Source organism: Osmia lignaria, chromosome 15 (assembly GCF_051020975.1).
Source record: "Osmia lignaria lignaria isolate PbOS001 chromosome 15, iyOsmLign1, whole genome shotgun sequence".
Lineage (NCBI taxonomy): Eukaryota > Metazoa > Arthropoda > Insecta > Hymenoptera > Megachilidae > Osmia > Osmia lignaria.
In genome coordinates this window covers 8,626,912-8,640,842 of record NC_135046.1, presented here as the reverse complement: position 1 = coordinate 8,640,842, position 13,931 = coordinate 8,626,912, and the positions used below count along the sequence as shown (strand labels likewise).

The 13,931-nt window shown below is 43.9% G+C and overlaps 1 long non-coding RNA gene across 7 annotated transcripts in view; it reads right to left on the bottom strand.

Annotated features, from left to right (window-relative positions):
• The window catches only part of LOC117600190 (uncharacterized), a 473,823-nt gene that overhangs the window by 398,974 nt on the left and 60,918 nt on the right, over positions 1 to 13,931 (bottom strand). Inside the window, exon 3 of one of the 7 annotated variants that reach the window (XR_004580408.2) lies at positions 204 to 1,830. The exons of the other annotated variants lie outside the window; for them this stretch is intronic. This is a non-coding gene — a long non-coding RNA (uncharacterized LOC117600190). Of the gene's footprint in view, positions 1 to 203; positions 1,831 to 13,931 lie in introns of those variants that run through there. 7 annotated transcript variants of the gene reach the window in all.

The window sequence follows — 13,931 nt, the reverse complement described above, 5'->3', positions numbered from 1 at the left end:
GGTTCAAATCCTTGGTTCCCATTTTTTTTTTTTTTTTTTTTTTTTAATGATAATTTGTCTCTTTTTGAATAACTAAAATTCTGTATAATTCTAAACTAAAATTCTATATTCTATTTTGAATAATTTAAATTCTATAAAAATTGCAGTGTATATAATTAATTATTAATAAATGCAATTATTATAACACAGCTGTAATAGTTATTCAAAAAGAGACAAATTATCATTAAAAAAAAAAAATGTTGGGAACCAAGGATTTGAACCGCGGATCTCTAGATTGCGAGTTGTATGTGTGAGTTTGTCATACTTCAGAATGTAAGGAGTAACTAACAGTAATTGTTAATATCTTTTAAACAATTAGCCGTCTGCCTCCAAAAGGGGATATAGGCGTGTTCAGCTCGACGAGCTCTACAAGCTGGCAAAATTTCATTAATAAGTGAATGTAACACTTGGGTAGTTCCCCGTAAGTAACAACGGTCGAAATAAGACATGATCAGGTGGTGTTCAGCACGCTTCGTTTCCCATGATTAAATATCCCACGATTTTCTATAATTTCCAACCTTCCCTTCTTCGTACAGTAATATCTCAGTCTAACTAGTAGGCAGTAATTAGTGGGCACGAATGAAAGCGGTACCCGCAACGCCGTGAATTTCTCCGTGCTGGAAAGTTAACGAGTAGGAAAATTAAAATTCGCGGTTTACCGGCGCATCGACGATATTATCGGCCCTTAACGCGCAACGCCGACATCGCCTGGCCGATCGTAGCAAATACGATCTTCTAACTAACGACAGTGAACCTTGCGCCCGGGCATAGATAGGCATGTGTATTCGATCGGATTACCGGAGGATCAAAGATTCCGCTCAAAGTGCTTCGATCTCGACGATCGTTAATTATTGATTCGAACGGCAGCGGAATAAGGATCTATGCCTCTTCTCGAATCGTACAAAGTAATGCACCGAGCCACACTTGTTGCTCCGCGCGCATCCTTCGCGCCACGCGCCATCGTAACGATGTCACGCTCCGCGATACGAGACGTGGGAGAGATCGAGAATCGATACGCAATTATCCATCTGACCCGGTGTTCTACGGTAATAACGATAAATACGTGAAGGAATCGTCGTAAAGAGTGGCGGGATCGGCAAAGTGCAAGCATGGTAACACGAGATTCTGGTATATAGGGTAGACTCGTCTAATATATAAGATTAAACTCTGGCAACATTAATTACAACCGGCATGGGAAGCATCTCTGTCCTTGTCGTATTTCTTTAATTCACGATCCCGGCTCGAAAACATTATTTTCTCGAGCAGAGAATGCTCTCGGTCTGTGCGTGTCCCGCGCGGGCATAAAGCACGCGTGGTGTGCGTCCGAATTCCTCGAAAGGGAAGGGTGTGCGTGCTACGTCATGCGAGAGCTGCCTTCGGGAACGCGGTATGATATGTTTAATAGCAGGATCACTGGACCGGTGTCCAGCCCTCTCCTTTTCTTCCGTTCTCACTCTCGCTTTTAACCGACCCTCCTTCCCGCTCCTTACCCTTATTAATGGCACCATCTCTGACCGGTCACCACCCAGCGCAAGAAACGCAGATGGCACTGATACTATTTCATACTTTATTTATTTACACGCAACCCGACACACGATCGCCCGATAGCGCTCGGACGCGAATTTATGAAGTGCGGCGGCTATAGAAAAGGAAGACCTTCTCGCTTGTCTCTGCTCCGTTTCGCCTCGCTCCGAAATCTTTCGATCGTTTTAATTGCAACTTCGTATAATTAGAAATTAAATACCTGTTCGTACGGGATTCAAGTTGAAAAGAAGATTCTTAGGTACTCACCTGAAACAGACAAAAAGGATACTTGATTAGTACAGGAAATTAATCATAAATTAAGATATTAAATAAAATTTTAAACAGCATTAATATTGTATGAAATAATAACCAGGTATCAAATTGAAAACTTAATCCATTATTAATTAGCTGTAATGTAGAATTATCAATGAATATGTGAAAAACAGTATAATATCTGAAATCAGATAATGATCCTTCATGACAACATGTTAATCAAGAACCAGTTTTTACCTTTTAAGCAGTTATTCGCCAGTTGCAAAAGCGATATGCGTCATATTATAGGGATGTGAAAGTAATTAGCGACGGTCACCGCCGTAATATCCGTCTCTGCAATTACACGATGTATACGGTTTGGTAGTTATAGCCGACGGTATTCAAGATTCCCCGCAGAAACCGACAAACTTGATGTTCTTGTGGCGGCGGCTAAGGGTGGGAACTAAGGCTACCGGTCATTCTACAGTGGTCTTCGGCTTTTGAACCACCAAAGGCGGGGAATTAATGCTGAGTAAAGACTCATCCGACTACTCTTCATGAGAATGTTCTCCACAGCGTCACTAAATAGTTGCGAAACGTGTTCGGTGGAATTATACGGGTAGCCGCTTAATTAAAGAAGGTCCTTTCAATTTCATTTTATTCTTTTCACTTCTATAAAATAGTATCGAAAATATTCTTGTCAACAGGGTGGAACGAAATACCAAAAGGCATAATCTTAACTTATTAATATTCGGTAATAAGATAAATTTCTAGAAGATTAGAAACTGCCTAGAACAGTATGTAATTCTGGATTTGACCTCCTTACGAGAGTTAGACTAAGAGCACTGCAACCAGCTCTAGCGACACTAGTCGACACTTAGAAGCTGTTAGTATATACGTTTGATCTAGGCACAAAAGTGTCGTCGTGTGTGCGCTGCATAACAGAATCGTTTCCAGCAGTGTCACTCGAGAGTTTCTCGAGTTCCGTGGGTCTAGGAAGCCGAAGCTTCTGGAAATTCCACTGGGTCAGACTGTGGATCAACGGAACTCGGAATCCGGTACATTAACCGACCACAAAGCGTACAGATCCACGCCACGAATCGCTCGTAAACCCTGCAAACATCGTTCGCGACGCTTCCTTTCTACGAGCATCTAACTCCTCTTAACTGTCGCACTTAAATGGCATTCTTTGCTTGCACTGCAGCTCGAGTGCCACGAAATCGTAGCCCATTAAGGGACGAGCTTTCCGCCGATATTTATTCTGCGCGCTTCCGAAGAAAAATGCGGCGAAACCTTTTGTCGACGACTAACTTCCGTCTTCGAAGTGGGAGGATCGATGGAGAGTAAAGCTGATTTTTCAACGAAGTAATGTACTTATCATGATGTACATTACATTCCCGTACGTCCGATTTAAGCCCTCATGCCAGACGGTATTATAGAAGTCAGTCTCGAATTCCAAACCGCGATGCAATTCCATTAAGTTCCTTTGGTAAAATGATGAAACGTACGTCGATGCTTTCAATATCTTTAAACGACGATTCTCGATGCTTTCTCGAGATCGCAGCAACGTAATTCGGAAAAATATATTGATTCGGATACTCAATTTCATATCGATCAATGTCGAAGCAATTTTAGGAATTGCTCACCCTTGTCGCGACCTGATGAACCTTTTTCTTCTGTTAAGAAATTATCTTATCCTAATCAATATATTTCTACTGCCTTCGACTATGTAAGAGGATATTCGCGTGAAGTTAAGTGCCATTCCCGAGTAGAAACGTTCGTCTAAACGGAACCTGGTACCGAAGTGAAAAAGCGCTGCGATTGGCGAACTTTTTAGAGGCCGTTCTATTCTTTTTCTTCTCTGAAGCAGAAATCAAATCCGTAATGGTTCTATTCGATGGCCGAATCACCAACGGGATAGCTCTTTTTGTCGCCATTCGCCACAGCAAAACGTATCTATCTATTACGTGGAGCACGATTCGTGTACGCGGCATCGCCATAAATCCCGGCCAAAGCGATAAAGACGGATAATCCGCGTGACCGTGGAAGTCGCAGGGAAAATCGAACGTACAATTCCGTTGAACATTAAAACGAGACGAGCAAAAGATTTTACAACGTTGATATCGTAGAAAGGATAACATCCGCAGCGTGGTCCCGAGCGTTCTGGAAACGTACGAGGAAGCAAAGTATAAAAGCGTACCGAAGAGCAAAGGGTATTTACATAAAAATTTCTTCACCGGTCCGCATTAGCATCCGAAGGCCGAGGATAATACAATAAATCGTCCGTGTACGTGGATCGTGATCGAACGGAGAAGGAGGGCGGAATATTCGACAAGGTCCGCGAGCGGAGAAAACAACCACGAGCGATCGGTTTCATTGCGATGCGGCCACGATGCGGTCGCAGTCATCTCAGCATCGAATATATATACCTGCTGGAATTCCTCTACGGATCAGTAGCTTCGCGATAGGCAGTACAGGTACCGGTTATGTCACGGCATGCTCGAATACCCTGCGGGTCGAATCGCTACAGCACACGTACGACCCCCGCGCCACGCGGTGTGGGATGCTCCGAAGGTACGAAACGAGGCGGAAAGGGACGTACGCGACGCGGTAGCACCAAGTGGCCAATAATATCTTCATGGATCGTCGTGTTACGAAGATATACACGGGAAGCTAGTTACATCGACAGACGATAGAGAACGATAGGTAGTCCACTCCCTCGAGGTAGTCGCACCGGGAACGAGCGTGTAAACGAAAAATAAAGCAAAACCAACTGTTCTCTCTTGCTGGCAAGGTGTCTCTCTTAACGATCCTTCGACGAGTTCGACGCTTCGTAGCCGTGCTAGCAAGAAAAATATTTCCAATCAGAGTGGACGCGCGTCGCCTGATATCCGAGCATGCTTGTCGAACGCGGGATACACGATGACCGATGGTCGATTGCTATCGGAGACAGGCAGCCGAGATATGCATATAAATAGCGATACTTGCATCTTCGTAGCCCGAACTCTGCGGTCGTAAGATTGCTCGATACGCCTCGATAACATTGTCGCAGCTTTCTTACCTGCGAATCGATAAATTGCTATAACTTTTCATTTTTGTAGCGACAGAGAACAGACTGATTTATAACGCAGCTTCGTGGAGATAAATTGGCAGCCACTTTAAACGAGTTAATTTTAAGGTAAAAATGATCAAACTGTTATTACGATAAATCTTGTAAAGTGTGGTGCATTTTGTGGCATTAACATTTAAGATCAGCTCAATACGATGGTTGCATGTTTCTTAACTAACAGAAAAATACGTTTGAAAATAAGCCAGTGGACAACGCAGCTGCTTTCCAAGCATTAATCGTCATGATAAAGGGTTAGCAAGGGGATGGAGGGTCGCGAAGTCGATGGCAAAGCTGCTCGACAGAACTCCGACCGACTGAGGTCAGATACATTGAACGCAACATACCGCAAACATTTATATACAAGGGGTGTACACACACAAAGCAAGTTGTACGCAAGTGTGGCGAAAGCATGGTAGCGAAACAGGGTAGCGTAAGTAGGGGTAGAAACATAGGAGGGGATACCACTTGCACCCTGCCACGGTGCCCGTGTAATTATGTCGTGATTTATAATGATGGCGGCCAGTCGCCGGTGAGCAATTCATCTACTAAATGAAACGCCCGAACCTTGTCACGGCGAGTTCGTCACAGCGGCAAAGCCTCAACTTTTATTCGTATAAATTACCCGTATCGCTGTCGTAGAATGGGTCGGCCAGGATTTACGTATAAATAAAAATGAATACTCGTGAAGTTTAAATTACTTCGATCGCGGTTTGAAATTTATCGTTTCAGTTGGGATCAGGAAATTTAGATATCAAGAAACATACAGTGAGAACCCCTGATATACCAAAAAGTAATTAATAAACTGTACCGTGCATATAAATAATTTTTGAATAAAGTTTTGAATGCTTTAATAAAAATAAAAGTATTGAAAGCAATACCTGAACTTAACTCGTTTGCCACCCTTCGTATTCATAAAAAGACCTTCGACGATAATCGAATGGAATATATGGTGCAAAGGGGAAAAGAGTAATTCAGTGTTCGCGCGAGAAATAGCTTATCGTTGGATGAGCAAATAAAAATGACGCTTTTTATCAAATCGCACTTTCCCCTTCAGCTGCAGCTGACCGTCGATCACACGCGGTGGCACGATCTACCGGCAGACACGAGCTCATCAATCGTGACCGGGCTACGAACGCGCTCAAAAATGTGCAAGCTTGAATTTTTCCCGAATGAATCATCTTTTTCCTCGAGCGTGCCGGCAATAGCTGCCGCTTTACGTCCTCCCTGGAAGTCGTTTAAAAGCACCGGTTATACGACAATGAGATACCCGGTTCCATTTTACCGGGGACCAAGCCTGCTATTTATGAGCCAACCCTTGAACGATGGAAGAACCTCGTACATCAACTTCTGTTTAATTTCTATTCATGCGAAATGGCGTCGCGCGAAGTCTTCGAGCCGTCCCGTTTAATGCGCTATTATCCATCTCGTGCCCGAAAATAGGGAGCAGGAGACAAATGCGATTCGTTGGCTTCCGATTACCGATAAGGTGTCACGAGTCAATACCGAGGGTATTGTAGTTGCTGGCTTGCGTAACAAGTGCATCTTCCTTCAGGGTGAACTAAGATAGATAACGGAGACACGAAGGATCAGGAACTACGAGATACACACAGTGTCCCTGAATTGATGGTACTTTATATGTATACAAATGTTAATTGAAACTGTTCAATGAGGAACAATGCTAATCTTTCCTCTTTTTAATACTCAAGAGAACCACATGTAATTTATCGTATATTCGTATTTGGGATTAATAACTTTTCTAATTGCAGCACCAATTCGGAGACACCATGTGTACCTCTCTACCCCCTTGTGTAACAGCATTTCTCTCGAATCAAAAGTTAAATCACGTGCCCCGGCTCCGTTCAGTAATCGGAGATGGGTTTCGGCAGAGCACTTTGACTCGTAGACGTCGCGATTCGCGTAGATGAATCCCGAGATTGACTGCGAGCAGTTTGACGATAGAAGGAACCGGCTGTATTACAGAGTTCTCTAGCTAGTAGCACTCACGACTAACTGCCACGACCGTAGCTATCGGGGCTGTAGAGTTACAGCTACAGTTGCCTGTGTGAACCGTTCAAGCAACTGCGTTGATTACGCTCCGAAACCCAGACAGTGATATCCTTCTATCCGAACCGCCCTGCACCCCCTTCGTATCCTTCCAAAGAAGAGCCACCCCTCTTTACCCTTCTCGTGCCGTCTATATGCCATCTATGACTCCTCTTCGCCTAATCCTCCGTCTTCATCCTCGTTACAGAGCGTTCACCTATAATTCCTTTCTTTCGCCAAGCTTCTTCCTCAAAGTTAAGCGTCCTTACGTTCTTCCTTACTCCCTTCCACATCTTCTTCTACCTTATCCCATTTCTCCTTCGTTCATGATCTGATCGTTCAGACGTTTTATGTTTTTTTAAGTAGATGGGATAAGGTCGTTAATGAAATTTCCTTTTGGCTGAGGGAGAGATGTTCCTCTCGGCTAGTTGCTCGCTGTTTTTCATCGGTAGCCTCTTTGAAGAAGATCTTCCAGGGTGGACGTAAGCAGGGTCCTCAGTTTTTTCATCGACTACGAAAAAGGCGGGTCTGGCAGAACCTTGGAGAGTCTCCTGTCACGCTGTTACTAGACGATTGGTCATCTCCTTTTCATCTCCTCTATTCCGCTTTCTCTTGTCTTCGAAGGTAGCCGCACAAATGATCCAGAACGAGCAAAACATTGAGAAGCTATTGGCTGTCGTTATTACTCTTATTAGGGGATGAAAAGCCGGAACAATGTGGTGAAGCTCCTCATAGAATTGGACGGTCACGGTTATTGTAGATAGGCTCCGTTAATTGCTCGTGAAGTTTATCGTGGCTCCTTAATTAACGCGATAAATCAACGCCGACCAGTACCTGACATTTCTCGATCTCTCGATTTTAATCCCTGTTCATACCGCTCATGTCGGTTGTTATTACAATATCCGGAAAGGTATGTCGTGACCGATACCGTGGAACTAATGAACGCGGCGTTATATTAAAAATGCCTAAAAGGGGATTGCATAGCGAAAAAAAGAAAAAAAAAAAGAAAAAATTGTCCAGCCGGTGCACAGACCTTTTCGTAATTTAGTTTGTGCTTTGTTCAATTGTAGTCTATTGTTCCGCGTATTTGCCGTCACAGGACTAAAATGCATCGCGAACAGCGGTAGATTTTATTAAAAATGTCCCCTTTTACCGAGCCACGTGCTTGGTTACGTCCTTCATCCTCTGTCCGTTTCAGCGGTGTTCTACGAACGCGTAGTTAATAGAGAAAAATCAGTGCGTAAATGAGGAGGTATGCGCAGATCGGCGCAGCGTGACACGGCGCGTGCATCGTATGATTTGCATCGACGCAGAATACACAGGGTGTAATGGAGCACCGAAGCCGAGCAATTAAATTCCAATTTAATAAAGGCACCGGGGGAATGTCGACGCCACGACGAAGTTTCATTTCAACGGGACTGGAATCCTAAGCGTGCGACCGCGTCTGTCTCGCGATGGTATGCGTATACGTACACGATCACCGCTTGCGTTTCGTTACCACAGACGAATCAATCACTGTTCCCTGCGCGAAAGCGATCGCTACGTTGCTATTCGACGCTCTACGACCGGTGGATAATCGAATCCCCGATGGATAAAAAAAAAAAAAAAAAAATTCCTTTGAACCTGACCGTTTCGCACGGCTGCCAATTTTATTCAAACTTCCACCGATCGTTTTCGAGATGAATACTTTCCTCGCGTTTACCATTGAATTTTTTTGTTACACGAAATTATGGAGCAAAGTTCGTAATTCGAGTATCTATTGAAAAAATGATTTTATTCGCGATGCTGTGCAAATAAATCGATTTGAAGATCAAACTTGGAGAATATCTGAGCAAACAAATAAGGTAAGAAAATCGAGGATTGACAGATCGATCAGACTAATCCGCGACAAGGAGCGAGCATGTAACGATACATGTAGTAGTTCGTGTCAACGACGGATCGATGGATCTCGAGAGGTAGCATAGATGAAGAAGAGAGGCTCGAGGCTACGTTTGCGGGGCGAACGGGATATAAAGGAACGATTCGGAAGCAATTCGGTAAGTACATGTCGATTTATGTCCGGGAATCGTCGATAGCTCACCTCCGTTATTTTCTCCCCTCCAAACCCTTGTTCCTTTGCTTCGGGGTGGATCTTGGACGCGTTATTCTACGAGAACGCCGCTCGTTTCCTGCTTCCCCTTCATATTTTATACACCCGTTATATAATGCGACGAAGAACACCCTCGATGGTCTATCCGACGACGTTATTTGCGGAGTGGCTGCTGACGCGTCGAGGGTAGGCACAACTTTCTCCCCGAACGAATTACGGACATCGCTTTCACTCGAGTTACTTACACGAAACATTCAATCGTTGTAACGGAAAGATGATAAACACGGAGCGTGGAAGTTTCGAGAAGCCCTGGAGGAATCTTCGATTCCATTTACCATCTGGATCGTAAATACGTTATTGCGGCCGACGAGAAAAATCGCGTCGTCCGAATGAAAAACGAGCTGGATCTGGATTCGATTTATTAAGCCCCCATCGCGTCATATCTTAACGGCAAAAGAGGAGATCGCCGCGCACTTAATACTATTACTTCGCGAGACAGCGAGCTTTCACTGACGATGATTGATATTCCACCCTAGCGTGCCGGTTTTGCTATCGTCATCGTTTGCCGTGGCTCAACACCTGCGAGCACGAACCCTTCCCACGTGGACGCGCGTTTCCGTTTATATGACGTACAGATCAATGAATACCTGATTTCATCGTCCTTTCAATTATCGATTATCGTTGGTTTTTCGCCTGTTATGCAGGTACCGCAAGGACATCGCAGATTATTCGGACAAGCCACAGCTGTTGAATAATCCAGCTGGACAGCGACGGGCAAATGTTTTTCGTAACGGTATCCCTCATTTACTTTATCTCTGATTCTGACTGAGACTAATGCCAGCGATTCGCCCGATCGTTTGTAACCCCCTTTGACCCTCGTACCCGATCCGGCATGCGCTCATTTACTCCCGGCAACTACCCTCGTCTCCAGTCTTTTGCCGACTAACAGGCTGTCATTTATCCAACGCGAACCGATGTCTACCTAGTATGGACTACTTCATGGAAATATCCTCCTACAGATTAAAATTTTGTAAATTTGTATGAAATAAAAATTTTTTGCAAATTACATTCGTTATTCTACGTTTAGTATGAGAAATGCATGACCAAGTTTGATCCATTCAATATATTTAAAAAATTAAGCACCAAAGGTTCAGTCGCACTGGGTTTACGTTCTATTGTACCTTTCGAACTGGTGACTTTTAACATTTAAAAATGAGGTAAACGGTTGAACGATCAAAAGTATCTACGCTTCGATTTCTCTCGAGGGACGTATTTCTGGATTCCGTTTCCGATGCGTTTTCACAGACAGCGAATTATTTCGGGCATCTATTTACGCGTGATCCACGAAATGCACGCAACAGGGTAACAGGATAAACATTTGTATCGCTTGCAGTAAAATTTTATCGAACTTTTGTCGGTGAGCAAATCGATATCCAAGCGCAATGCCTTGGTGAAACTTTTTCCTCGCGGTCATTTCTCCCCTGTCGTAGCCCGACCCACGCTCGTCCGGCCACTCATCTTTCATCCCCAGTCTACTTTCTGCCCTCGCATCCTCTCGTTTTTTACCTCGACACACGTGCCGTTTCTACGTCACCGGATCGAGGAATCTACATCAACCAGCTCACACGCGATTTACTAAGAAATTCGTTGGCTAATGAAATTAAATTCCAGCCAACCATACCTCCCTGCCCTTCGCTCTCGGGGTTGCCGAGCGCAGTTTATGCGGCGTATTGAGTTCCGCGTACTTCTCGCTCGTTTCCTCTTCTTCTCTCCAGCGAAAACCCATGCAAAAAGTAATCCAAAATAATCCCCTTTCACTCGGACGGGTCCCTTATCGTGTCGCAAGTTCGAGGAAGAAAATGAGCAAGCAGAAGGAGAAGAACGAAACCGGAGAAATAAAGAAGAGGAGAAAGAAAAAGAAAGAAGACACCTCACGGTTGATACTCGCGCGGCTCGTGCAAATAATTGGAACGTGCTGAACCCCTCGACTTCTCTGGGCACTCTTTTAATTTCGCTGTTGGCCTCCCTTAATTCGTCGCAGATAGTTAGGGAAGATACTTCAGAAGATCATTCCGTTCCATTTTCCTCACCCTCTCCCTTTCCCGTGCCAACGTTCCCGTCTTTATCCACGCATCGGATTAACGCCAAGTAGAATACGACCGTGCTTGGTCAGACGGAGCGCCTCGGTTAAAGGAGAATGATAAAAAGTTATCATTTTTGAATAATCAATTTCAATCAATTGTAATTTAAAAAAGATAAATTATGCAGAGTCAAAAATGGTCATTTTTTAACAACTTCTTTTTCGACGAAACAATAGGGGAAACAAACGCATAGAGTTTGGGTATTTCTGCTTTGTATGGGAACTACGAACGTTCGTCGAATCGTTAGGAAATCGTGTTACGCAAATTCGAGGATTTTTGCTTTGTAAAATGTTACCGTGAAACGAGCAACCGCGAATCTGCTCTAAACGAAAACACACAGGTTCCAAGGTAGAAACTAAATTGCAACCACGACCAGGTTTCCGCTTTTTCTCCTGTTTCTTTCGACATGCTTTCATCGAGATTTTAGCTTCGCCGAGTGAAACTGTAACCGCGACACATTCCAACTTTTGCAAGATAAAAAGGAATATCGATGGTTCGACTTGCAACCGTAAACTATCGCTTTACTCGGCGCAATCTTGGTTCAATGTACAGTAGCCTTCCAATTTGGCTTCTATTGTGAAAAGTAAATCGCTCGAAAACATAGGATATTTCTACTGATTTCCCGCGAGAGAAATATACAGAATTCAGAATAAAAATTTAGCGACATTTCGTATGATTCCTTATTGTGAAACTGATCACTTAAGGCGACTAATCTTTGATAATTACGATAAAAGTCTTCAAGTGATTGTCTAAACAAAACTCTGTATCAATTCCCAACAAGTTTATTTTGAATTTAAAAAAAATTAAAATTAATAATGTCAAGTATTGAAAAACTGGAGACATCGGTATGTAATAAAAGTGCATGGAAAATGCGGTATAGGTTCCCACGGGACAAAGGAATATTGATTTTGTATGTTTGCAAGAAGCATGATCTAGATTTTCATCCAAGCATATCAATGGAAAAATAAATCTGCACCCCTGCAGAAATATATTTCTTTGAACGGATAAATTTAGAGCTTCGTGCAGAATTCAAGCTTCGAGCTATTTACATCGCAGGAGATCGTATTCACAATAGATTCTCTTCTATTCTAAACGATCAGTCACTCGATCAATTTAAATGAGAATTTTCCATCTACAAATTTATCGATCTGATAAAGAGGCAAATTCCATAAATCATCGTATCCGCAAAATACCTTTCGCGGATGATTTTCATCCCATTCAAGGTGACCGAGCTAGAAGTCTATCAAAAGGACCCTTGTCACCTCGTTCCATGGAAACGAGAAAAGAAGATTTCAAAGCGGATTATTGGAAGCTGGTAAAAAACGTCGTCGCCGAGCGTTGCGGATCGAGGCTCGTTGGGGGCAACACGGGATCGTAGCATTGTCAATTAATTATCCTTCCTTATACATTCATCTTCAGGGACCTCGCTCACTCTCCCGTTTCATTAGAAATTTTTATACGACACGATAAGCTCTGATTACGGCAGTATCCTGCTGGTTTCCCTTTCAGGGCTAATATTACAGGCAATAATAAATCGATCCGCTTGGCCGAGGTTACAATTCGTTCGCTTCCGTACCTTTCCTTTATTTCCTATTAATCTATTAGTCTTTAAATAATATACAACTGCGTAGATTATTGTCCAAATTGACAGACAACTCAGCTAAATAAAAATAATAAAAATTGTTCCAAAATAAATAATTTGTGATTTTGAATGAACGAACGTTGTATTGAAAGGGTTAAGGGCATAAAGAAATCTCCATGCAATTGACGGAAGTCGATTGAACGACAAGTATATAATAGGAGGAACTGGTCTCATCGAAGCTAGTATCGAAACACGAAGCAAAGGGTCAGGATTTAGGGTGGGTGCGAGGTTGTGGCCGAGTCGTAGTGGCGCGTGCGAGAGGGACTGAATCTTTGATGGTGCAGGTCGAGGTGGGCAACCCTTCGGTTCCCAGTGAGCTTTCTCCACGAGGAATCCGGGATGGCTAGCGCCGCTTAGCAACTGGCCACATCGGCCAGCTCGACGAGACACGTTCGACCCGTTTCCAACGAGGTCATCTTTTTCCTAAAGCTCGCGTAAGTCTCCCAGTCAAATGCAGCCCTAGGGCTCTCGTCGGAATCTAATCTTCTCCTCAATTATTCTCGCGTTATCTGATACCAGTGCCGGACCACGGGCGAGATGAGATTTCCGGTGCAGTCGCGATGCCGCTGATACAGCCGGCAGCGACCCACTTGCTCGGAAAATCCGTGTCCTCGAACGGACAGCCAGCGAAGCGAGGACCGTAAGAAAACGACGATCTCCCTAGGACGCATTAATTCAAAATTAAAGCGAGCCGCGAATCACGTTTGAAACGATAAGACTCGGAAGTTGGCCCGTTGCGAGAGAAACGCTAGGCACCGCGAGCAGAACACGAACCGTGAAGGGTTCAAAGCCGAACATTAAACTAAACTTTTTCTTCTCGTTCTCGGAACACGCTAGCAAACTTCCGTCCTCCTTTAATGCATATTCCAAAGCGGCCTGCTTTGCCCTACAATCTTACCACACCGCGGTAACTTCCATCGAAATAAGGGTGGAAAAAAAGGATAGCGAAGCCGAAGTAGTCCGATAGGAAGTTAAAGTCCACTTTTCCAGACAACTTGCGGGAAGGAGCCTTCGCTGCCACTTACGCTGGCGCCATCGAGCCCGAGACTGATCGAATCATCGTAACTTCCTGAGAAGAAGCGTAGGTGCGAC